The 25,289-nt window shown below is 36.1% G+C and overlaps 1 protein-coding gene and 1 pseudogene across 2 annotated transcripts in view; one reads left to right on the top strand and one right to left on the bottom strand.

Annotated features, from left to right (window-relative positions):
* Positions 1–25,289, top strand: part of COL4A5 (collagen type IV alpha 5 chain) — a 243,291-nt gene that overhangs the window by 74,243 nt on the left and 143,759 nt on the right. The window lies entirely within an intron of this gene.
* LOC104652633 (WD repeat-containing protein 43 pseudogene) lies at positions 13,071–19,571 on the bottom strand (annotated as a pseudogene).

The following is a 25,289-nucleotide window of genomic DNA, read 5'->3' as shown; positions in this document are numbered from 1 at the left end:
TGCTTGCATTAACTTAGTACATAATTTATTTGAACCCAAAAATGTGACTATCTTCAAAAACAACATTTCCTGCCCTTAGATTTGGTCTCAATCCTATTCTTAGTTTGGAGACTGCTTTCTTGTTGCAGATGAACTAATCAAAGTGTTCCCTGAATACCAGACCAGCCACCTACTTCTGTTTGCTCTTTTTGATCTTGTAAGCACTTTTGCCCCACAAGCTTTGATCCTTTTTAGGTTTTTAGTTTTCTCATGATTGTTTTAACAGGTTTATGTAACTATCTTCATTTCTCTTCCCATCTTTTCATATATTTAAAAGATCTAATTTAGCCAGAATGTTTCCTGTGTTGTACCTCTGGTTTAGTCACATGCCTATGTTCCTTCTCATTGTGTTCTCACGCTTATACAATAGAATTTTGCTTTTTAAAGAATGGCCAATAATCATTGTCTTTTTAGTTTCTGACCATGAAATCACATTTGGAAGTGTGAACTTTCAAAAATCAGCTTAACTCACAGGATATGTAGTTGACTGTGCTCAGCTTCCTCTTCCCTTGCTTAATATTAATGATCCCAATCTGACATTAAGTTTTTCATCTGTGCACACCTTTTCCTGCCAAATGTCAATCAGTTCAACTGTGCTCCTCAGTCTTAAAATCCAAAAGGCTTTTGTTGGAAATATTCTGATTTCAACCATCTTCTCAAGACTGTGAGTCTTTCTAATTTTTTTAAAACACGTTAGTATTTAACCCTTGGTGTATATTAGATATAATTGGTCTGGGTTGGGTCTAACACATTCAGATTTAGGATCAATATTATAATGGAAAAGGAAGCTATACAGAAGTTTTTCTGTTGCCTAAGTGATGATAAAATATTTTTTGTTTATGCTTTATTATGTTCTTAATATTTCCTCTTATTGTATAGTTTTCCCATTTACTCTTCATTGTTCTCTGTCTTTTTTATTGGTGCTCTATCTTGTTTAAGAGTGCTTTATTCTTTAAAAGAGTAACTCTTTGCACTTATAGCCCAGATATATCTTGCAGGAAGCCATCAAAATTGCCATTATTTTTATTTTTCTTGATTAGCCCTGTTCATTATAAATATAATGCGCGTCACATATATAATATTAAATTTTCTGGTAGTGACATTAAAAAGGCATAAACAGGTGAAATGAAGTTTAGTAATATGTGTTATTTAACCCAGTATACTCCAAATATTATCATTTCAAAATGTAATCAATATATTACTTATTAGTCGAATATATTACACTCCTTGAAACCTGGTGTGTATTTTACATTTATAACAAATCTTGATTTGGACTAGCTACATTTCAAGTATTCAATAGACAGATATGGATAGTATGTACTATATTGGACAGAGCATATCCAAATGAATAAATGTCCATATTATTTTTCCATAAAGTCTGATATAGAAAATGCCTATTGACTTTTTGTTATAAACTCCTAATTAGAATTAGTCCTTTCTTTTCTCTCATGGCAATTTGTTTATACTTCCAACACAGAATTATATTTTCTATTCCTTTTATTACATCACAGTAACTGATTTGCATGTGAATTTCTCCAACTAAATTTCAAGGTCTCTGAATGCAGGTTCTATGTACCAATTCATGATTGTGCCATCTTTCTCCATCCACAGCAGTACTCATTGCTTTTGAGATAGTAAAGCATTCAGTAAACGTTTATGGAATTGAATTATATACAACCCATTTTTTGATGTTCTTACATGTTACAGAGGGTTAATAGCTAGGAATGTGGTCAGTACTCTGTAATAGAGAAACTTTTCATTTTCAAAAACACAGTCACAAGTCAATATATTAATACTTACATCTGTTCCAGTTTTGTCTACTCGCATATATGTAGTTCTTTTTCCACCAGAGGTACCATTTGAATTTCCTTTTACAATTTTATACTATGCAGTATTTGTTTAATTCTTTTTGTTTCAAATTCAGTGTTGCATTGAATTATGATTATATATGACTTGTTAGTTAGACTAGGCTTCCTAAAATTGTTTTTCTAGTTTATATATGCTGTTTAAAGCTTTTCACCCAGCTCTCTAATATTCACTCATTAGAAATGGGCTGGTGATAGAAATCAAGTATAATCTCATGTCAACAAGAGTTGTAGCAGCAAATTGCCAAGTTGTTGCTATTTTTAAGATCAGAGATCATTGGTTGACCATATGCATATAAGACATATCCTGGACACTTTCTGCCTGTATAGAATTCTCCACCTCCATCTTCCAGGTGTTTATTATTAAATCATCTCTTTCTCACCTATGCTTCCACTGATTTCTGTAAGATGGAGCTAATTAAAGGACAGATTTATTTTTTGTCACGACAAGAGCATAAAATGACAGTAGATTTTGAGTAGTATATAAATGGAAGCTGCTTTGGAAATAATTGCTGTGTTTGAGTGACGGGTATTGAGAATGCACTGCCAGCTTTAATATTTGAGGAAGTCATACATTTTCTAAATATTAATCATTAGCCTCTTGCATAGAACTGGAGCTTTTGCAATTTGGAAAGGTCTTTGGTGACAGTGGTACATTTTTTCCCCACCATTGGTATGTAATTGTATGTAATCAGTGTTCGATAATAAAGAACATTATTAAAATTGCATTTTTTTTCTGTTGGTTACAAATGAAATAGCCAGAGCTGTAGCATTCCTTGCTTTTGTGATCATACTAAACTAGGGTTTTCCTGATTTCTGCTCATGTTGGGAAATACCATGGGAGCTTTCATGCAGAACACTTGCCTTATTGAAAATGGTAGCAGAGCTTCTTCTTTGCTGCCTGTGAAGATCATACTAGCTCTTCCTATTGTGAATTCCAGCTGCTTTGATGATCAGCCAGTAATTCTGTTAGAAATGCACAGGAAATGGTTGGTCCACTTGGTGTAAGGGCAAAAACCAATTTATTCTTACTGCCTGTCAGCAAGCAACAGGGAGACCTATGGCATGTTAGTGCATTTTTACACTGGCATAGAGCCCTGCAGTTGGACTTACTGAGTCTTAAATATACTTAGAACACAAGTTTTGACTGCTTCATAGGAGACATTCCAGACATATTTATGCTTAGCACAACTCTGAAGTTTTTATTCTTATTATCATGGTACTGTGGTCTTTTTGTTTGCTTCTTTTATCTGTGATGTTAGGACTTTTCCAAGGCCAAGTTAAAACAAATAACTACAGATAAGTTCAACTTGTGTTGAACTGTTTACATTTATGAAACAGGTTTACTGCAATCCTGAAAAAGATAATGAAACACAGGATATGCCTGTTCATGCCTGGTAGAATGGAAAGCTGCAGTATTGTCAATAGCCTATCAATAAAGATATTCTTAACATAAAATTAAGATTCATCTTACATCCCAATTTTCTTTTTACAGTGTTGGTTAACTCATTTATCTGGAAGTAAATCATTCTAAATGGTTTTGGACATTTTCATAACATCCAGAAATAAATTATAACATAAAATCTGATGATTTTATTGTGTTGCTCATGTCTTTTGCCTCACCATTCTCAACCACTAATTTTTAGTTAGAAGTCCTGGATAATTCCTTCGAGCAAAATTAGTTAGTAGTGGAAGGAACGTGGCATTTGAAGGCAAAAGATGGAGTTCAAATGTTAGCTTACTACACTATTCCAATCTAAATATTCATTGAAGCCCTCTACACTTCAGTTTATACATCTGAAAACATAGGTAAGTATGCCTGCATCCATCACAGCAATATTACTGAGAGGACCAGATAAGTATATGTTGTATTATTTTTAAATTGCAAAGAACTATACAAATTTTGGTCATCATGTTTGTTGTTCTGCAATTATTTTACTTCAAACTTCTTAACACATTAATCCCATGTATATAATTCCTTATGTGTCAGGTTAGATATAATAATATCACTTGAGAATGTATGTTTCATTTTATTTTTGAAAATATGCATACCTCAAGGTTTTCTTACCAGGGTTTCATATTATAAATGAATAACAATCATTACTGCAGAAGAATTTTAATTATAAGCACTGCCCATCTCTCCCCATCCCCAAAGTAAAATAACTGCTTTCAGTTTGAATAGAGAAATTAAATGTTTCTCTGCCGCTTCTATTATAGCTATTAAGAAACAATATTAAATGATTCCTTGAATTGATTTTGCTTTAAGATTATTTTAATCTGTTCCTCATTTGAGTTTGCATTGTTGAATTTTTTTTATCAAGGACTTAAGCAGGTTAAATGTCTAGTGCAGAAATGTCTTAAATCTCAGTACTATGGTCTGATTGCCTTGTGAGTTCCTCATCACTGGAGGTGTTAATAAGGTGAGACTGGACGGCTAGAAATATTTTAGGTGAATATCATAGAGCCAAAGACTGAAAAACTGCTAATTCCATGCTGTGATCCTTGCTTATGTTTATATTCCAACTTAGATGATTAACAAATACAAATAATTATTTCCTTCAATATTGCTTGTTCCACTTCAAAACTTTGGGAATGCATACTAAGAAAAAATCTACTTCAGTAGTATGTGAAAAAAAAATCCATTTTATTTGCCTGACCGTCAGTTTTCTAAGCATGTTTTTCTTTTTTGGATAGTCATAATATTTTATGTTTGTCTTATACCATCAATCTCATTTTATCTAATAAGTACTAATTTGTTTATTTCTCTAATTGCCCTTATTGAGTTATAAAGTTCTTCTGGACAGACATTTAATAATCTCCGTATATCCCACATGAACTATACAGAGCCAACATTATATAAAATAAAGTTATCCAATTTCAGTTATTATCATTGGTGCTTAAAACTTGGGGAAAAAATTGCTACTGAATAAAGTAGCCTACACTTGGTTTCTTTCCTATCTGCCAGTTACAGAATCTACTTTTAGCAGTCATTCTGATTTAGGGTAATTTTCTAATATAGAAATCTCATTTACTCAAATACCATTAAAATCATCTAATAAGGTAAAGATTCTTAAAAGGTCCTTTTTCACATATTTCCAAATGGTATCCAAAAGTACTTGTTAATAAAAAATTTACCCTAAATGAGCTGTAGGCATAGCTTCCCCATCCCAAACCTAAAGTTATAGAGGTTAACGTCATGAACTTTTCTGTGGATTTTTAAGATTAAACTACTGGCAAAAATGCAATTGGTAATTTGTTCAGACTGGATGCCAGAATAGCTCCGTTGTCTGTTAGCTGATGTCTTTAAATCTTTGGGCTCACTTTGATCAATGTGAGTTTATGAGAATCCTTAAACTCTGGCACAATTCAATGTCTGGTAACTTTTTTTGGCCTCTTGCCTCTTTTCTGCAACCTTTCTTCACTCTCGCATTTGAGGAAAAAATAACGTGGGATCACAGAAATTAAATAAGCATATTTCATTCTTTGATTGTCTTAAAAATGCAAATTTTTTAAATCAAGGGAAATTATTAACTATATCAGTATTGACGAATTACGTGTAGTAGTCATCATATTTTAATGAGTCTTCTCTAATATTTTTAGTTCTGAGTTTGTAGAAAGTGGCAGATGCTGTTCTGGTTAAAAGGCTTTCCAACTGATTGATGTGTTCATCTCTAATTTAATTTTTTAAGGAAGACATTTATGACAGCAAGAAGAAAACGTATCCTCTTCATGTAAAATGTGGCAAAATATCATGGCTTGTGCTCAAAATTTGAAAGCAAATGGGAATCAATTTCAAATGTGGGAAAAGTCAAGAAACTCTTTTTAGCTCTGATTCTGTCATTGAGTGGCTATTTCTGCATGTTTAAAATGACGGAAATAGATTAACTTCTAATACCTCTTTGAACTCCGCTAACATTCTTTTATTGGTAGCATTTCTTAGGAAGAAATAACAAGATTTGTGGCTTGTGATAGGATATCAATAAAGGGATATAAAAAAGATATCTAAAATTTTTATCCTTGGACTACTAAAGAATGGTGAGTCCTAATAGCAAAGACTTGGAACCAACCCAAGTACCCATCAACGATAGACTAGATAAAGAAAATGTGGCACATATACACCATGGAATACTATGCAACCATAAAAAGGATTAATTCATGTCCTTTGCAGGGACATGGATGTAACTGGAAACCATCATTCTCTGCAAACTGACACAAGAATGGAAAACCAAACACCACATGTTCTCACTCATAAACGGGTTTTGAACAATGAGAACACACAGACACAAGGAGGGGAACATCAATCACTGGGGCCTGGGGGGTGGGGCGGTAAGGGAGGAATAGCAGGGGGTGGTGGGATTGGGGAGGGATACCATTAGGAGAAATACCTAATGTAGATAACAGGGCAATGGATGCAGCAAAACACCACCATAGCACGTGTATACCTATGTAATAGACCTGCACAATCTGAACATCTATCCCAGAACTTAAAGTATAATAAATAATTTTTTAAAAAAATAAAAAATGGTGAGTCTAGTAAAACAAAATAGGGGTTTTGTGTTAAGGGTAGTCAGGTGGAAGATAACTTCTGTTTCATTATCTACAAGTTTATGATACTTATAGGAGTGGCCATTGCATGGTAATATGGCATAGTTTATATTACGTACATATGGTTTAAAAAGTACAAGTAGTACTGAAAAACATCTGTTCCTGTCCTCATCCCTTTTGAGTCCTAGATCAGTTTCTCCAGGGCAAAAGTTGCAAATAATTTTTGCTTTATCAACATGTTTTATTTGTGCTATGATAGATGAAATACTCTTTGTGCTACTTCCTCTATCTCTCTTCCACTGTCTTCTCCCAATATGTTACCCTGTTTTTAACTAAATCAATAAGCAATGTTTACATTATTCTGAATATATACATATTATAAATATGTTGCTTACTGTATTGTCAGGTAATAGTCTATGATTATATTGATTTTTATCTTTTTCCTATAGTTTCTAATTACATTTCTTTTATTTCTGTAATGCATTTCTTATACTTTTCTTTTTTTTCGACTGCTTCATGATATCTACTTTTCTTACCTTTTCCCTGTGAGACTATGCTGGAAACCAAATTGTCAATGGTCTTTTTTATTTTCTGATTTTATTTGTGGTGCATAAAAATAGAATTCACTTTGATATATTGGTTTCATATCCAGCAACTTTTCTAAAATCCATTAATTCAAATTTCTTTGTACATTCTTTTGAATTTTCCTGGTATGCAATCATATTATCTGTGAATAACATTATTGTTTCTTTCTCTTTTTTTGAAAAATATTTTCTTTTCTTTGAATAATGGCTGCAGCCTCGGTTAAATCCAACTTTGTCATATTTTATTTAATATTTTTGCATCTATAGTCATTTGTAGGATTGGCCTGTAATTTTTCTTTCAGATTCAGTTCTATTTAGGTTTGATATAATGGTTCTGCTAGTTTTATTTCTCCTCTTCTGTTCTTTGGAAGCGTTTGGTTACATTTAACATTTTTGTTCTAGCTCAATTGCATTATAGTTAGAGATTATGTTCTGTACAAATTCCATCCTTCGATATTTGTTTAGACGAGCCTTAAGGCCCAGTGTATGGTTAGTTTTTATAAATATCCAGGATGTACCTGATATAAATGGGTGTTCTTCATTTCACTGATGCAATGTATTATATTTGTAATGTATTATATATGTTCATTAGAACACGTTTGTTAGTCATGTAGAAATCTTTCTACATTCTTAAATTTTGCTTACATGTTCAATCAGCGATTAGAGGTCTGTTTAAAATCTCCAACTATAATTTTGGATTTGTTTATTTCAATTTGAGGGCTTTATCTTAGTATCTTCCTTTTATCATTCTGAAGTGGCCTTGTTTTGGTGTTTGCCAAGGCATTCACAATACTTATGACTTAAAGTCTACTTTGACTGAAATTAATACAGCTATACTAGCTTCCTTTAGTTATTATTTGTGTATAACTTTTAAAATCTTTAATTCCAACCTTTCTATGTAACTGTGTGTTTTTGATGTCTCTGATAAATGTCTCAAATGTTGAAATTTGCCTCAGTTTTTGCAGTCTGAGAGTATTTGTCTCTAGAATTTTTTCAATGTACTTACCTAACTTTTTAGTAACCAGATTTTCAAAAAATTTAAAGAAGATATAATGAACATTGTTATATATTCATCTAGAGTCAACACTTGTTAACATTTTGCCATATTTGCTTTATGTCTCTTGCTCTCCAGAGTATCTATGTGTGTGCATGTGTTTAATGATTATGTAAGTATATGTGTGTGTGTATACACATTTTGCTAAGGCATTTAAAAGTAAGTTGCAGACATCATGACACTTTATATGCATAAATACCTCAGCATGCGTCATGCCTCACCTAAGGAAATATAAACATGACATCATTATCACAGTTAAGAAAATCAACAGCAATCTTTAAGTGTCATTTAATATTCAAGTCATAACCAAATTTCTTTAATGTTCTAAAAAAGCCTTTCATAGCTGTTCATGTACTGCATTTATTTATTCTCTTACAAATTTAAATATCTAGAATGCATTAGAGGAAAATTTTCCGTGGATCTTTTGTGTCTCTGTACGTCCTGAGAAGAGAGGCATTGTCATTGTTCTGAACTGTCTTTTCAAGGATGGGTTATAATGAATGACTTGGAAGATAGAGATAGTATCTCCCTTTGGAGGAAAGGCCAGGTTTGTTTACCTTCTAGTACATTAAAGATATTAATAATATCTCTGGGAAAAGGTAAAGCAAGCTTACTGCCCACTATAAAATATATGGATTGGCCGGGCGCGGTGGCTCAAGCCTGTAATCCCAGCACTTTGGGAGGCCGAGGCGGGTGGATCACGAGGTCAAGAGATCGAGACCAACCTGGTCAACATGGTGAAACCCCGTCTCTACTAAAAATACAAAAAAAATTAGCTGGGCATGGTGGCGCGTGCCTATAATCCCAGCTACTCAGGAGGCTGAGGCAGGAGAATTGCCTGAACCCAGGAGGCGGAGGTTGCGGTGAGCCGAGATCGCGCCATTGCACTCCAGCCTGGGTAACAAGAGCGAAACTCTGTCTCAAAAAATAAATAAATAAATAAATAAATAAATAAATAAAATAAAATAAAATAAAATAAAATAAAATAAAATAAAATATATGGATAACCTAAACACCCAGTTTGTCTCCTATAACCTATTGCACTGAATGTGAAGTCATCACCTTGTCTGCTTTACATCACCTTGTGGGAATTGGAGCTTGGGGAAACCCTGGCTATTATTGTAAATAATTAATTAGTTGTTGTCTCTGATTAAGAAGCCTTGTAGCTTTTGCCGGTGTCTATAAAACTATGGCAAAGCTAACTTGCTAAATTTCAAGCAGAGAAAAGTCTCAGGCCCATCACAGTTCTTGACAGAATGGTCTTCCCACTTTTTACTTCATTGCACTGATTTTTTTTTTAACAGCTTCATTGAGTTATAATTTACATACCATATATTTTACCCATTTAAAGTTTTCAGTAAATTAAGAATACTTACAGTCATGCAAGCATCACAAAAATCAATTTTAGAAGATTTTTATCAACCCAGAAAGAAACGTCATGTCTCTTTACTGTCACGTTCTATGGCACCCCAGCACCCCCAGCCCTAGGCAACCATCAGTCTACTTGTCACTATAGGTTTGTCTATTCTGAACATTTCATAGAAAGAAAATCATGCAACATGTGGTATTATGTGTCTGACTTTTTTCACTTAGTGTAAAGTTTTCAAGATTAATCCATGTTGTAGCGTAAATTGGTACTTCATTCCTCTTTATGACCAAATAATATTATATTGTATGCGTAGACTATAGTTTATCAGTTCATTTTTTTCATGGACATTTAGGTTGTTTTATACTTTTTTGACCCTTATAAATAATGATGCTATGAATATTCATGTGCACATTTTTATGTAGACATGTTTCTATTTTGTTCGGGTATATATCTAAGAGTGGAATTGCTGGTTCGTATGTTTACTTTGTTTAGGAACTGCCAGACTTTTATAAAGTGGTTGCTCCATTTTGCATCCCCACTAGCAATGTGTGAGAGTTTCTATTTCTCCATATCCTCAATAATACTTGTTATTATCTGTCTTGATTATAGCTATATAAGGTGTGTAAAGTGGTATTTCATTGTGGTTTTGATTTTATTTTCATTTCCCTGATTAGTATTGATGTTGAGCATATATATATATATATATATATATATATATATACACACATACACACAATAAGCCCATACAAAAATATATATTTTGAATAATGTCTATTAAAATCTTTTGCACATTTAAAATTGTATTATTTGCTTCCTAGTAAGTTATAAGAATTCTTTATATATTCCTGATATGAGTCCCTTAAAAGGTATATGACTTACAAATACATTTTCCCATCCTGTAGGTTGTCTTTTCACTTTCTTGGTAGTGTTCTTTGAAGCAAAAACTTTTATAATTTTGACAAAACTGTTTTTAATCTCCTTTTTTTGTCACTTTTACTTATGGTGTCATTTCTAAGAAGGCTTTGACTAAACAAAAGTTAAGAATATTTACTTTTTTTCATTTTTTTTTTTTTTTTGAGACAGAGTCTCGTTGTGTCACCCAGGCTGGAGTTCAGTGGCATGATCTCAGCTCATTGCAACCTCCGTCTCCTGGATTCAAGCAATTCTCCTGCCTCAGCCTCCTGAGTAACTGGGATTACAGGTGCATGCCACCATGCCCAGCTAATTTTTGTATTTTTAGTAGAGACAAGGTTTCACCGTGTTGTCCAGGCTGGTCTTGAACTCCTGACCACAGGTGATCTGCTCTACCTGGGCCTCCCAAAGTGCTGGGATTACAGGTGTGAGCCACTGCACCCGGCCTAAGAATATTTACTTCTGTTTTCTTCTAGGAATTTTGTAGTTTTGGTTCTTGTGTTTAGTCTTTAATACATTTTAAGTTAATTTCTATGTATAGTGTGTGGAAGAGGTCCAAGTTTATTTGCATATGGGTATCCAGTTGTCCCAGCAGTGTTTGTTGAAAGAATTTTACTTCCCTCAATGAACGTCCTTTGCAACTTGGTCAAAAATCAATTCACTATAGATGTATGGGTTTATTTTTGTAATCTCAATTCTGTCCCATTGATCTACACATCTGTCCTTTTGCCAGTACCACACTGATTTGATTATTGTAGGTTTATAGCAAATTTTGAAATTGGGAAGTGTAAATCTTTCAGCTTTGTTCCCTCAATATTATTTTGGCTTTTGGGATTCCTTGCAATTCCATGTAAATTCCGTGTTAGTTTTAGGGTCAGTTTTTGCATTTCTGAAAAGAAGGCAGTTGAAATTTTTATAAGGATTGCCTTGAAGATGCAGAAAAATTAGGGGAGCATTATTATCTTAGCAATATTATTTAGTTAGGTTTTCTCTAAATTATTTCAGCAATGTTTTGTAGTTTTTCAGAATACAGTTTTTTCATTTCTTAAGTTTATTCCTAAGAATTGTATCATTTTTATGCAGTTGTAAATGGATTTTTTTTCACTTAACTTCATGCTAGTTTATAGGAATACAATTATTGTTATACATTGATCTTGTACCATGTAACCTTGCTATATTCATTTATTTGTTCTAATAGGATTTTCTGTATACTAGACTATGTCATATTTAAAGACAGATATCTTTACTTTCTTCTTTTCTATATGGATGGTTTTTGATGTGATTATTTCATACTATATGCCTGTATCAAAACATCTCATGTACCCCATAAGTATATAAACCTACTATGTACCCACAAAAAATTAAAAATGAAAAAATTTCCATATGGATTGTACATGTTCTTGTCTAATTGCCCCACACAGAACCTCTAGGATTATGTGGAAAAGAAATGACAGAGTAGACGTTCTTGTCTTGTTCCTGATCTTATAGGGAAATGATTCAGTCTTTCACCATTAAGTATGATGTTAGCTGTGGGATTTTTTTGTAGCTGCCCTTTATCAAGATGGGAAAGTTCCCTGCTATTCTGATCCTGATAGTAATGTTCTTTCTTTTATTTCTGATTTTAATTTGAGTCTTCTTTTTTCTTGGTGGTTTGCCAATTTTTATTTATTTATTTACTTTTTATTGTATTTGGGCTCTGGGGTACATGTGCACGTGCTGCATCCTGCAGGATTGTTGCATAGGTACATACATGCCATGGTGGTTTGCTGTCTCCATCCCCCGCCCTCTCATTGCCTACATAAGGCATTTCTCCCAGTGTTATCCCTCCCCTTCCTCCTCGCTGCCCCTTCCCTCCCCTTCACCCCCCCCCAACCTAGCCCTGTGGGTGTTATTCCCTTCCCTGTGCCCAAGTGCTCTCGTTGTTCATCATCCACCTATGAGTGAAAACATGGTGTTTGGTTTTTTGTTTTTGTGTCAGTTTGCTGAGAATTATGGTTTCTAGGTTCATCTATGTCTCTAGAAAGGACACGAACTCATTGTTTTTTGTGGCTGCATAGTATTCCATAGTATATATGTGCCACATTTTCCTTGTCCAGTCAATCATCAATGGGCATTTGGGTTGGTTCCAGATCTTTGCTATGGTAAACAGTGCTGCAGTGAACATACGTGTGCATGTGTCTTTATGACAGAACGATTTATAATCCTTTGGGTATATACCTAGTAATGGGACTGCTGGGTCAAATGGAATTTCTATTTCTAGGTCCTTGAGGAATTGCCACATTGTCTTCTACAATGGTTGAACTAATTTACACTCCCATCAACAGTGTAAAAGTGTTCCTTTTTCTCCACATCCTCTCCAGCATCTGTTGTTTCCAGATTTTTTAATGATTACCGTTCTAACTGGCATGAGATGGTATCTCAATGTGGTTTTGATTTGCATTTCTCTAATGACCAATGATGATGAGCATTTTTTCATGTTTGTTGGCTGCATATTTGCCTTCTTTTGAAAAGTGTCTGTTCATATCCTTCGTCCACTTTTGAATGGGTTTGTTTGTTTTTTTTTTTTTCCTGTAAATCTGCTTTAGTTCTTTGTAGATTCTGGATATTAGCCCTTTTTCTGATGGGTAGATTGTGAAAATTTTTTCCTGTTCTGTTGGTTGCTGGTTTACTCTAATGACTGTTTCTTTTGCTGTGCAGAAGCTCTAGAGTGTCCCCAGCTGGGGTACTAGGTCACGCAACGTGGACAGGTATGATGCATGAACGGTTAACACACATTTTAGCTACTGAACCATTAGCACAGCACTATTAGGATGTCCTTGTAACCTCTTTGTAAGCTCTTGCAACAATGGAATAACAGTATGCAAGGGCAGCCTTAATACAGTCTTCTTTATAAGGTTTAAATTCCTAGTTTGAAGTACTTTATTTAGCATTTCAAAATCGTTACTTTCTAAGCCTTGGGTAAGAAGACTGGAAAGCTATTCATCTGAAGGTCATCCTTTCCTTTTTTGTGTGTGTCTATATCCATTGCTCCAAGGCATTGTTCAATGCTAGCCTCATTTTCCCCTGATTTCCTCTTGCTCTCTACTTGCTCGGTTTGTGGAGGAGCAGGCCTGATAGTTGCATGAATCCCAGGCACCAGAACTTTTGCTTCAGAATTCATCACTAGTGTCCTCGCCTTTGTTATAGCTCTTTCTACTTTGGGGGCCTAGCAGTTTGAAATACCTCTTACTAAACACATGTGAGGTTCTTTGGAGTTTAAAGCCACTCGCTCAATAGTAGGCTGAAACGAACTATGTATAAAAGCAACAATGACATTTTGTCTGAGCAAAACCCAGCAGCTAGAATAGGAATGGGTTTTGGTATTGATTTCTTGCCTTTCCCAGGTGATGCTATCTGAATTGTGCAGTTCGAAGTCAAAGGCTTTTCGCAGCACCCATTTAATATATGTTCAAAAAGATGGACTTGACCATCTCTGCAAACAACAGCCAACTTGACAGGCTCTTCTTCGTTTTCTGACAAAGTTAAGTCAATGTAGACAGGTTCATCCTTAACTGTAAATGACATCACTACACTCTTTTCTTTGTTTTCTGATAGGACCTGCCAGACATTAAGTAACTGGTCATGAGCTGCTCTAGATAAGAAATAAAGACCTGTAATTCCATCAAAGGGCTGGCTCTCATTAGGAGGTCTGATAATGGTGAACATAAGTGACAAAACTGTCATTGCACGTCCTGTGAAATGTCTGTAGACTTCTTTGGTCTCCAAAACCCATAGTTCAATTGTTCGACCAGCTGAAAGCAACATCTTTCCATCTGGGCTGATACACAGGGAACTGACTCTGCTATTGTCGCCTTTCCATTTGCACTTTACTTTGCACATCTGTACGATCCATTCCACAATATGTTTATCATCTGAACAACTATCTAAATAGCCACTGTCTTGATGCCGCTGTATGCAGTTGACTCTGTTGTCATGTCTACCACTTACTAATTTACTGTGTAATTCTCCTTTTATCGTGCTGTATAATAAAATGCTACCAACTGCTGTGCCAAAAGCCAGTAAGTCAGTCTGGTTACTTGTTCCTACAGCTTCTGATTTCCTTTTTTTTCTCTGGGGACTTTCCTTGGCCTGCAACCACTCTGGCGCCCAGGCCAGACAAGTGCAGGTACCACTGAGGTGCGTGGAAGGCACATACTCCTGATGTAGCCGATTGTTGGCCATGTCCCATACTTGTAGGTGACTGTCACTAGACGTCAAAGCGAAGTAGGCCTGGCTGTGAGGGGAGAAGGCACAAGGTACCCCAACTGGGGCCAGAGGGTCGCCGCTATCGCTGCCGCCCACCCATTTGTCAATGTTTTTGAGCTTTTCTGAGAACGAACTTTTGATTTTGTTGATTTTCTCTATTCATTTTCTATTGTTCATTAATTTCAGCTCAAATCTTTACTATTTCCTTCTTTCTCCTTGTTTTAGCGTTACTTCACTCTTTTTGTAATATCTTAAATTGAAATGTTAGTTTATGATTTGGCATCTTTTTTGATATCGGTAGTTACAGTTACTGCTACAAATTTATCTCTAATCACTGCTTTAAATGAGCCCTATATGTTTTGGTATAGTGGTTCTATTTTCACTCACCTCAAAATATTTCTAATATACCTTGTTATTTCTTCTTTGATCAATAGGTTAATTAAAGGTGAATTATTTCTTTTCTGCATACTTGTTAATATCCTGTTTCTTGTTATTGATTTCTAATTTTATTACTTTGTGGTTGGAAAACATGCTTTGTGTGACTGCAATACTTTAAGTTTATTGATGTTTGTTTTATGGCCTAGCATATGATCTATCCTGGAGAATGTTCTGTGCATTCTTGAGAAAAAGGTATATTCTACTGTTATTGGGCAGAGTGTGAATAAATGTGTCTTAGGTACAGTTGTTTTATAGTGTTATTTAAGTCTTCTATTTCATTGTTGATCTTGTGTCTCACTGTTCTACTCATTATTAAAAGTGGAGTATTGAAGTCCCCAACTATTTTTTGGATTGTCTATTTCTTACTTCAGTTCAGCCAGGTTTTGTTTCATGTGTCTTGGGGTTCTGTTGTCAGATGTGTCTGTGTTTATAATTGACATGGCTTCCTGTAGAATTGACCCTTTTATCATTATAAAATGCCTCTCTCTATCTCTAGTCATTTTTTTTGTTTGTTTTAGAATATATTTTGTCTGTTATTAGTATATTCACTCTAGCTTCCTTATGGTTGCTGTTAGCATTATTGTATTTTTCAATCCTTTTAGTTTCAACCTTTTTGTATGTTTTAATCGAATGTGTTATGTAGCTGGCATTCGATCTTAATTTTTTTTTTTTTTTTTTTGAGACGGAGTTTCGCTCTTGTTACCTTAGGCTGGAGTGCAATGGCGCGATCTCGGCTCACCGCAACCTCCGCCTCCTGGGTTCAGGCAATTCTCCTGCCTCAGCCTCCTGAGTAGCTGGGATTACAGGCACGCACCACCATGCCCAGCTAATTTTTTGTATTTTTAGTAGAGACGGAGTTTCACCATGTTGACTGGGATGGTCTCGATCTCTTGACCTCGTGATCCACCCACCTCGGCCTCCCAAAGTGCTGGGATTACAGGCTGAGCCACCGCGCCCGGCCTCGATCTTAATTTTTATAAAGTCTGACAATCTCTCACTTTTGTTTGACTTGTTTCATCCATTCACATTGAATGTTATTATTGATATAGTTGGATTTTTGTCCATAATTTCACTTTTTGTTTTCTATGTGTCTCGTGTTTTTTTGTTGTTCTGCTGTCCCTCCTTTACTGCCTTCTTTTTTTAATTAAGTGAATATTTTCTAGTTTAATGTTGCAGTTTCTTTAATGATTGTATTTACTATATTTTTAGTTTGTTTTTCTTAATGGTTGCTCTAAGGGCTTACCATGTAAACTGTAACCTGTTAGAGTTTACTTAAGATTTATAGAGCTCTCTGTTCTTTGTCTTCTCTTCCTCTAGGCAAAATTGCTGATATTGTTCCACAGCTGGACGTGGGAACAGTGTTCCCATTCTTGTGGAATGACACCCCTGCTTTACTAGCAGGGTGCTGAGCAGCAAGAGTAGCCTCTGATGTTCCTGGCTTGCATCCTTCAGCATCATCCTCTGTTCTATGAGCAAGTTAGAGTGAGGGCAATTAGGTCAAGTATTCTTGGACTGCCATGCCTGGCTGGAGTAGAGCTTTCGTCTTATGAGTTCGGGCTGTGTGGAGGACAAAAGCAGCTACTATCACTTGGAACAGAGATTCTACAACAGGAAACCCAGGGCAGGGGGAGATCAGAAATGCTGATGACTTGTTTCTTCCTGTGAGATACTGTAGTGGTCAACTGGGAGCTGGGAGGAGAAGGAACCCTGGTTTGTGGATGCACCTACCTTGGGTGGAGCTTTTGTAAAGCTGAACGATGGAGGCAGAGAAGGAAGGAGCATGTTATAATGCCATAGATACCTGTTATACATATCAAGATTTAGCACATATTGTTGAATGTTTCTTCATTGGCTGTATGTTCTTAGGACAGTATCCACATACTTTAGTTTTTGAAAAAGAAATTTCACCACATATCATTGTTTTGCTAGGGAGATGGTCCACAGAGGTCCTCACACTGCCATTCACAAAGTCATCTCTCCCATGGCATGGCAGTGACTTCTTTTCTTTTCTTTTCTTTTTTGACAGGGTCTTGCTTTATTGTACATGCTGGAGTGTAGTGGAATAATAATGGCTCACTATAACCTTAATCTCATGGGCTCCAGTGATCCTCCCCAGTCAGTCTCCCAAGTAGCTAAGGCTACAGGTACATGTCTCCATGCCTGGTTAATTTTTATTTAAAAAAACTTTTTTTTTTTTTTTTTTGGTAGAGATAGTGGTCTCATTTTCTGTCCCAGTCTGGATGTGAACTCCTGGGCTCAAGTTGGCCATCCAAAGCGCTGGGATTACAGGAATGAGTCATCACATCCAGCTGGCACTGACTTTTTGAAGAGTTTGTGCTTGTTGTTTTTTTAATGTACCTTATTCCAAATTTGTCTCCTGTTGTGTCAATTTACATTTAATCACACTTAATGTAATTACTGATATATTTGTTTTATTTATCCTGCATTTTAAGATATTACTTTCTTTGCCTGGGTAAACTTTTCAAAATATAAATGGGGTATTACTCCCAAAGTAGTTGAGGGGCATAATACTTAATACATCCAATACTCTTTCTCTTTCATCTTCTTTTGGATGTATTAAGTATTGTGCCCCTCAAGTACTTTGGGACTAATACACCATTTATATTTTTAAAAGTTTACCCTGGAAATGACAATTTCTAGGTTGTAGGTGTATCAAAGTCCAAAGTAAGTAATATCCTTACCAGTTTTCTACACAGTTACAAAGACCTTAAGAATGCTTTAACCTCTTTCACCCTATCTCGCTTATATTGTATTACCAATGTGTATTTCTTTTAATTCTATATTTTAAATGCCAGAGCTGTTTTAATAATTGTGTTATATAATTAGTATTTATTTAAATTTACCTACAACTTTACTACTTTTTTTGTTCTTCATTCTTTTTAGTATTTTAAGCCATCCATTTGATTTCCTTTAATGAGGTTTTGCTGGGAGCACACATTCTCAGTTTTTGCTGGTCTAAAAATGCCCTTATTTTGAACTTTTCCTGAAGAATATTTTCACTGGGTGAAAAATTATAGGTTGAAGAAGAGGCTTCAAGATGCTGACTAGAAGCATTTCATGCCTGCAACCTCCTCTAAGAACCAAAATAGTGTACAGACAGTTACACTTTGAATACATTATCCAAGAGAGAAAACTGGAACTCAACAGAAAAGTAACAGGAAACAGCAAAAGCAGAGAAAGAGAAGGAAGAAGGGCCGCCTGCCTGGCTGGGATCCAGTGGGAGCCAGGAGTGACTTCCCAACATGAGGAAAGAGGGGCGAATATGAGACTTCCAGTGGCCCATATCCCTACTGTGGAATCATGCAGTCCTGGCAATAGGAGAACCCCTAAATCCTCCCAACCCCTAAAACTGATATAAGGAGCTGCTAGAAGACTGTGGGTTGGAAGTGCTTCAGGAAGGGAGCCTGGACTGGGTCCGACACTATTTATGAGATCTAATTGGCTACATTTCTAAACTGTAGGTAGTTGAGACTGCATGTTGGGACTGAAGCATTATGGAAAGCAGTTGTCACTGCTGGGACTGGGGAGTCAGCTGGGAGTGCTCCCACAGTTGGGACTATGAAGTGAGTGAGGTTTGGGCTTCAGCTGCTGGTGCTGGAACGGGAGTGCTGCTTGGACTAAGACTGTGATGCAAGTTGGGCAGGAGTTACCAGTGGGACTTGGTCAGCAACTGGCTGGAGGCCCTGCAGCTGGGATGTGGACAGGAACTAGGCACGGGCTACCACCAACAAGGCTGTTAAGTGAGACCCACCTGGACTGGGGAATGAAAGGTATGCATGTTGCCTACCCACCAGCCCAAGCTGAGGCCACCAAGGACAGCTCCACCTTTTCCAGTGGCAGGGTCTCAGCATGGCTGCTACCACCCCTCATCTGAATGCTCCACCTGGAGACAGAAGATCACCCCATCCCCACCTAACAGAGCTGGTTCCTGCACTCACCATTGGGGTCCTGAGCGCAAGCCTGCAGAGCCCAGTTTCACTCCTGCTCTGAGAGAGAGCACATAGCCTGAGGTCACAGGGATTGTCTAATCCAATCCAGCACAGTGGGCTCCAATTCTCCTGGGGGCCTGAGGTTGCACCTAAACTCCCAACCACTACCACTTCAGCTGGTACCTGCCTGCAAGCACCACATATGGATCTGGACATTGACATACCCAGCCTGTTGCAGCTACCATCAACATCAGTGCACACTGTTCAGGACCGAGAGAATTGTCCTTCCACTGTTACTGCCATCACCCACACCATTCAAGCTGTCCAGGGGCTGAAGAACCTACTCACCTACCTGGTCCACTGCTGGCACTATCAGCATCCAAGCAAGACACCTGGAGGCCTAAGAATTAACCCACTGGTAACTGCCAACACCAGGGCCGGTGTAAAATTCCCTGGGGCACAAAGATATGCATGCTCAGCCCACTGGTACCACCACTGCAGCATTATGACTAGCTCATCTGTTATTCCAGTCCCTAGCACAAGTTCACCACAGCCTTCGCTAATAACCATACCCTAACACACCAAGGAAACTCAACACCGCTAATGATGTTTACAGCCAAAGAAATCACACAGAGGCTACACTACTATGCACAGAATCAAAGTCAAAGTACCCATACATAGCCAACATCATAGATATATCTTCAGAAAAAATATCCTTCCCTATGAAAGTAAATTAAAAAATAGGAAGAAATGACTGTAACATCAGATGCAGTTACCAACACAAGGACACAAGAAACCTGAAAAAGCAAGGAAATATGACACTTGCAAAGGAACACAGTAATTCTACAACAATAGATCTTTATCAAAAAGACACTTTTAAAATCCCAGAGAAAGAATTAAAAATATTGATTTTAAAGAAGCTGGGTGAGATATAAGATAATTCTGAAAAACAATACAAAAAATCGGGCAAACAGTTCAGGATAAGAATGAACAATGTTACTAAAGAGGTAAGTATTTTTTAAAAGAACCAAATAGAAATTCTGCAACTGAAGAACTCATCGACAGAAATATAAAATATATTTGAATGCCTCAGAAATAGACTAGATTAAGCAGAATAAAGAATCTCAAAACATGAAGTCAGTTCTTTTAAAATAATTCAGTCAGGTAGAAATAAAGAAGGAATTTTAAAAAGAATGAGCAAAGTTTTGATTCATTTGTGACAATATAAATTTTATCAAATCTTAAAATTATTGTTAGTCCTAAAGGTGAAGAGACCAAAAAGGAATAGAACACCTGTTTAAATAGTAGGTAAAAACTTCCAAAGTCTAGTGAGAGATTTACACATTCAGGTACAGGAGGCTCAGTGATCACTAGGTAGATATAATGCAAAGAAGTCTTTTCCATGGTACAATATAGTCAGAATGTCTAAAGTAAAAGGTAAAGAGCAAATCCTGAAAACAGTAAGAGAAAAGTGCTTAGTCACTTCTGAGTGAAACCCTATCAAACTAACAGTGGATTGCTCAGCAGAAAGCTTACAGGCCAGAAGATAATGGGGATAAATATATTCAAAGTGCTAAAAGAAAAAACCTACCAGCCAAGAGTACTACATCCCTCAAAATTATCCTTCATCAATGAAGAAGAAATAAAAAATCTTTCACAGACAAACAAATGCTGAGGGAATTCATTATGACCAGACTGGCCCTACAGGAAATGCTCAAGTTCTAATCTTGGAAGCAAAAGGACAATATTTAAGATCATGAAAGTATAAAACTCACAGATAAACCAGTCAATCAAAGAAAGAAAAGAAAGTACTCAAATGGTAACACTGTAGCAATCCACGAAACCTCAAAAACAATTAAAAAGAGAAAAAGAAATAAAGAATATGTAAAATAACCAGGAAACAATTAACAAAATTACAGAAACAGAGTTTCACATATCAATAATAACCTTGAATATAAATGGATTATGTTTTCCACTTAAAATATATTAAATGGCTGAATGGATTTAAAAAAAAAAAAAACACATGATGCTACTATATGCTACATAGAAGAAACTCACCCTAACAGTAAAGACACATATAGACTGAAAGTAAAGCAATGGAAAAAGATACTCCATTCATATGGGAAACAGTAGTGAGCAGGAGTAACTATACCTACATCAGATAAAAGAGAGTTTATGTCAAGAACAGTTAAAAAAAAAAAAAGGATAAATTTCATTATATAATGATAAATGGAACAATCCAGCAAGAAGATATAGCAACTTCAAGTATATATGAACTCCATACTGAGGCATCCAGATTCATAAAGCACATATTCTGAAGAGAGGAATACATGACAATACAATCAAAGTGGGTGTTTCAGCACTCCACTGTCAGCATTTAGACAGATCATCTAGACATAAAATCAAATAAACATTGGATTTAAATTGAGCTTTAGACCCAGTAAACCTAACAGACATTTACAGAACATTCTACCCATCAACTGCAGGATATACATCCTTTTCATCAGCAGATGAAACATTCTCCAGGATAGAGCATGTGTTAGGCCACAAAATCAGTCTTAACAAACTTTAAAAATTGAAATAATATCATTTTTCTTTTCAGAATATGATGGAATAAAACTAGAAATTAGTACAAAGAAGATTGGAAACTCTGAAAATACATGAAAATTAAATAACATGCTCCTGAATGACCAGTGGGTCAATGAAGAAATTATGATAGAAATTTAAAAATTTATTGAAGTGAAAATGGAAGCACAACATATATATTCCGCAAAAATAGTGCTATGAGAGAAGTTTATAGCAATAAATGCCTACATTAAAAACATAGGGTGGATCACAAGGTCAAGAGATCGAGACCAGCCTGGTCAATATGGTGAAACCCCATCTCTACTAAAAATAGAAAAAATTAGCTGGGCATGGTGGCGCATGCCTGTAATCCCAGCTACTCAGGAGGCTGAGGCAGGAGAATTGCCTGAACCCAGGGGGCGGAGGTTGCGGTGAGCCGAGATCGCGCCATTGCACTCCAACCTGGGTAACGAGCGAAACTCCGTCTCACAAAAAAAAAAAAAAAAAAAAGTTAACAATCTAACAATGAAACTCAAGAAGCTAGAAAAGCAAGAAGAAACCAAATCCAAAATTAGCAGAAGAAAAAAAAAATAGCAAAGATCAGAGCAGAATTAAATGAAATAGAGATGACAAAAACAAACATAAGGGATGAACAAAATGTAAAGTTGCTTCTTTGAACAGATACACAAAATTTGTAAACTGCTAGCTAGCCTAACTGAGAAAAGACCCAAATAAAATCAGAAATGTGGCCGGGCGCGGTGGCTCAAGCCTGTAATCCCAGCACTTTGGGAGGCCGAGGCGGGTGGATCACGAGGTCAAGAGGTCGAGACCATCCTGGTCAACATGGTGAAACCCCATCTCTACTAAAAAAAATACAAAAAATTAGCTGGGCATGGTGGCACGTGCCTGTAATCCCAGCTACTCAGGAGGCTGAGGCAGGAGAATTGCCTGAGCCCAGGAGGCGGAGGTTGCGGTGAGCCGAGATCAAGCCATTGCACTCCAGCCTGGGTAACAAGAGCAAAACTCCGTCAAAAAAAAAAAAAAAAAAAAAAAAAATCAGAAATGTAAAAAAAAAATACATTACAACAGATATCACAAAAATACACAAGATCATCAAAGATTATTGTGGACAACTACGCTGACACACTGGAAAACCTAGAGGAAATGGATAAATTCCTGGGAACATACAACTTACTGAGATTGAATCAGGAAGAAATAGAAAACCTGAACAGATCAGTAGTGAGAGTAGTGAGACTGAATTAGTAATAAAAATTCTTCCTACAAAGAAAAGGAAGGACCAGATGAATTCACAGCCAAATTCTAACAATCATACAAGAAAGAAAAAATACCAATCCTCCTGAAGCTATTCCAGAAAATCCAAGGGTAGGAAATTCTCCCTAATTCGTTATATGATGCCAGAATCACCCTGATACGAAAATCACACAGGGACTCAACCAAAAAAGAAAACTGCAGAGAAATATCCCTGGTGAACATAGATTGAAAAACACTTAATAAAATACTAGCAAACAAATTCAACAATATATCAAAAATATAATACACATGGTCCACTGTATTTATGGCAACAATGCAAGGAAGGCACAACCTATGCAAATCAACAAATGTGATACATTACATCAACAGAATGAAGGACAAAACAATATGATCATCTCAAGAGCTGCAGAAAGGGCATTTGCTAAAATTTAACACCCCTTTGTGATTGAAACTCTCAACAAACTAGGCTTAGAAGGAACATAACATAATAAAGGCCCATGTACTTCAGATCCACTGCAAACACCATATTCAATGAAGAAAAGCTGAAATTCTTTCTCTAAAAACTCGAAGAAGACAACAATGCTCAATTCCACCGTTCCTATTCAACATAGTACTGGAGGTCCTAGTAAGAGCAATCAAGGAAGTGAAAAATAAAAAGGCATCCAAATGGGAAAAGAAGTCAAAATGCCCTTCTTTACTGATATATCTGTCTAGAGAAACTTAAAGAATGTATTCAGTGAAATTGCAGGATACAAAATCAATGTACAAAAATCAGTAGCCTTTCTATACACCAATAATGATCTAACAAAGAAAGAAATCAAGAAAGCAATTTCATTTACATTAAGTAAAATAAGTAAAATACATAGGAATGAATTTAACCAAGGAAGAAATATTCTACAAGGAAACCTATTAAACCCATATGAGAGAAATGCAGATGATACAAGCAAATGGAAAAATATCCTATGCTCATGGATCAGAAGAATTAATATTGTTAAAATGATCATTTTGCCCAAAGGAATCTATACATTCAACGTAATCTCTATCAAAATTCCAATGTCGCTTTTTCACAGAATTAGGAAAAAAATAGTAAAATGTATATGAAAGAAAAAAAGAGCCTGAATAGCCAATGCAATCCTGACCTAAAAACAAAGCTGGAGGCATCACATTACCTAACTTCAAAATATATTACAAGGCTGTAGTAACCTAAACTGCATTATTTTGTTATGAAAACATAGACCAGTGGAACGGAATAGAGAACCCAGACATAAAGCAATAACTTTATAGCCAATTGATCTTCAACAAAGCTGGTAAGAACTTACATTGGGGAAAGGTTACCCTCTTCAATAAATAGTGCTGGGAAAATCAGATAGCCACATGTACAAGTATGAAACTGGACCTGTATTTCTCACCATATACAAAAATTAACTCAAGATGGATTAAAGACTTAAATCTTCTTTTGCACGAGAAAATAAATTATCAACAGAGTAAACAGACAACCTATAGAATGGGAGAAAATATTTATGAACTGCATATCCAATGAAGGTCTAATATCCAGAATCAACAAGGAACTTAAACAATTCAACAAGTAAAAATTTTATGTAAATATAAGACCTGAAAATAGAAAACTACTGGAAGAAAATCCAGGGGAACTCTCCTGGACATTGGTCTAGGCAAATAATTTGACTAAGACCTCAAAAACACAGGCAACAAAACCAAAAATAGACAAATGGGACTACATTAAATAAAAAGTTTCTGAACAGCAAACGAAACAATCAATAGAGGGAATAGACAACTTGTTGAATGGGAGACAATTGTTGCGAAGTATTTATCTGACAGGGGACTAATATTGAGAATACAAAAGGAACTCAAACAACTCAACATGGGGGGAAAAACTAGTTAATCCCATTTAAAGTGGACAAAGAACCTGAATAGACATTTCTCAAAAGAAGAAATACAAATGGCCACGAGGTATATGTGAAATGCTTAACATCATTAATCATCAGAGAAATGCAAATGAAAACCACAATGAGCTATCATATTATCCAAGTAAGAACGGCTATTAAGGCCGAGCGCGGTGGCTCAAGGCTGTAATCCCGTCACTTTGGGAGGCCGAGGTGGGTGGATCAGGAGGTCAAGAGATCGAGACCATCCTGGTCAACATGGTGAAACCCCGTCTCTACTAAAAGTGCAAAAAATTAGCTGGGCATGGTGGCACGTGCCTGTAATCCCAGCTACTCAGGAGGCTGAGGCAGGAGAATTGCCTGAACCCGGGAGGCGGAGGTTGCGGTGAGCCGAGATCGCGCCATTGCACTCCAGCCTGGGTAACAAGAGCGGAGCTCCATCTCAAAAAATAAAAAAAAGAACAGCTATTAATAAAAGGACAGAAAAATAACAGATTTTGGCAAGGATAAAAAGAAAAGAGAACTCATATATGCTATTGTGAACATAATC

This window comes from Saimiri boliviensis, chromosome X (genome assembly GCF_048565385.1).
Source record: "Saimiri boliviensis isolate mSaiBol1 chromosome X, mSaiBol1.pri, whole genome shotgun sequence".
NCBI lineage: Eukaryota > Metazoa > Chordata > Mammalia > Primates > Cebidae > Saimiri > Saimiri boliviensis.
The sequence above is the reverse complement of the archived record's forward strand: the minus strand, read 5'-3'. Positions and strand labels throughout refer to the sequence as shown.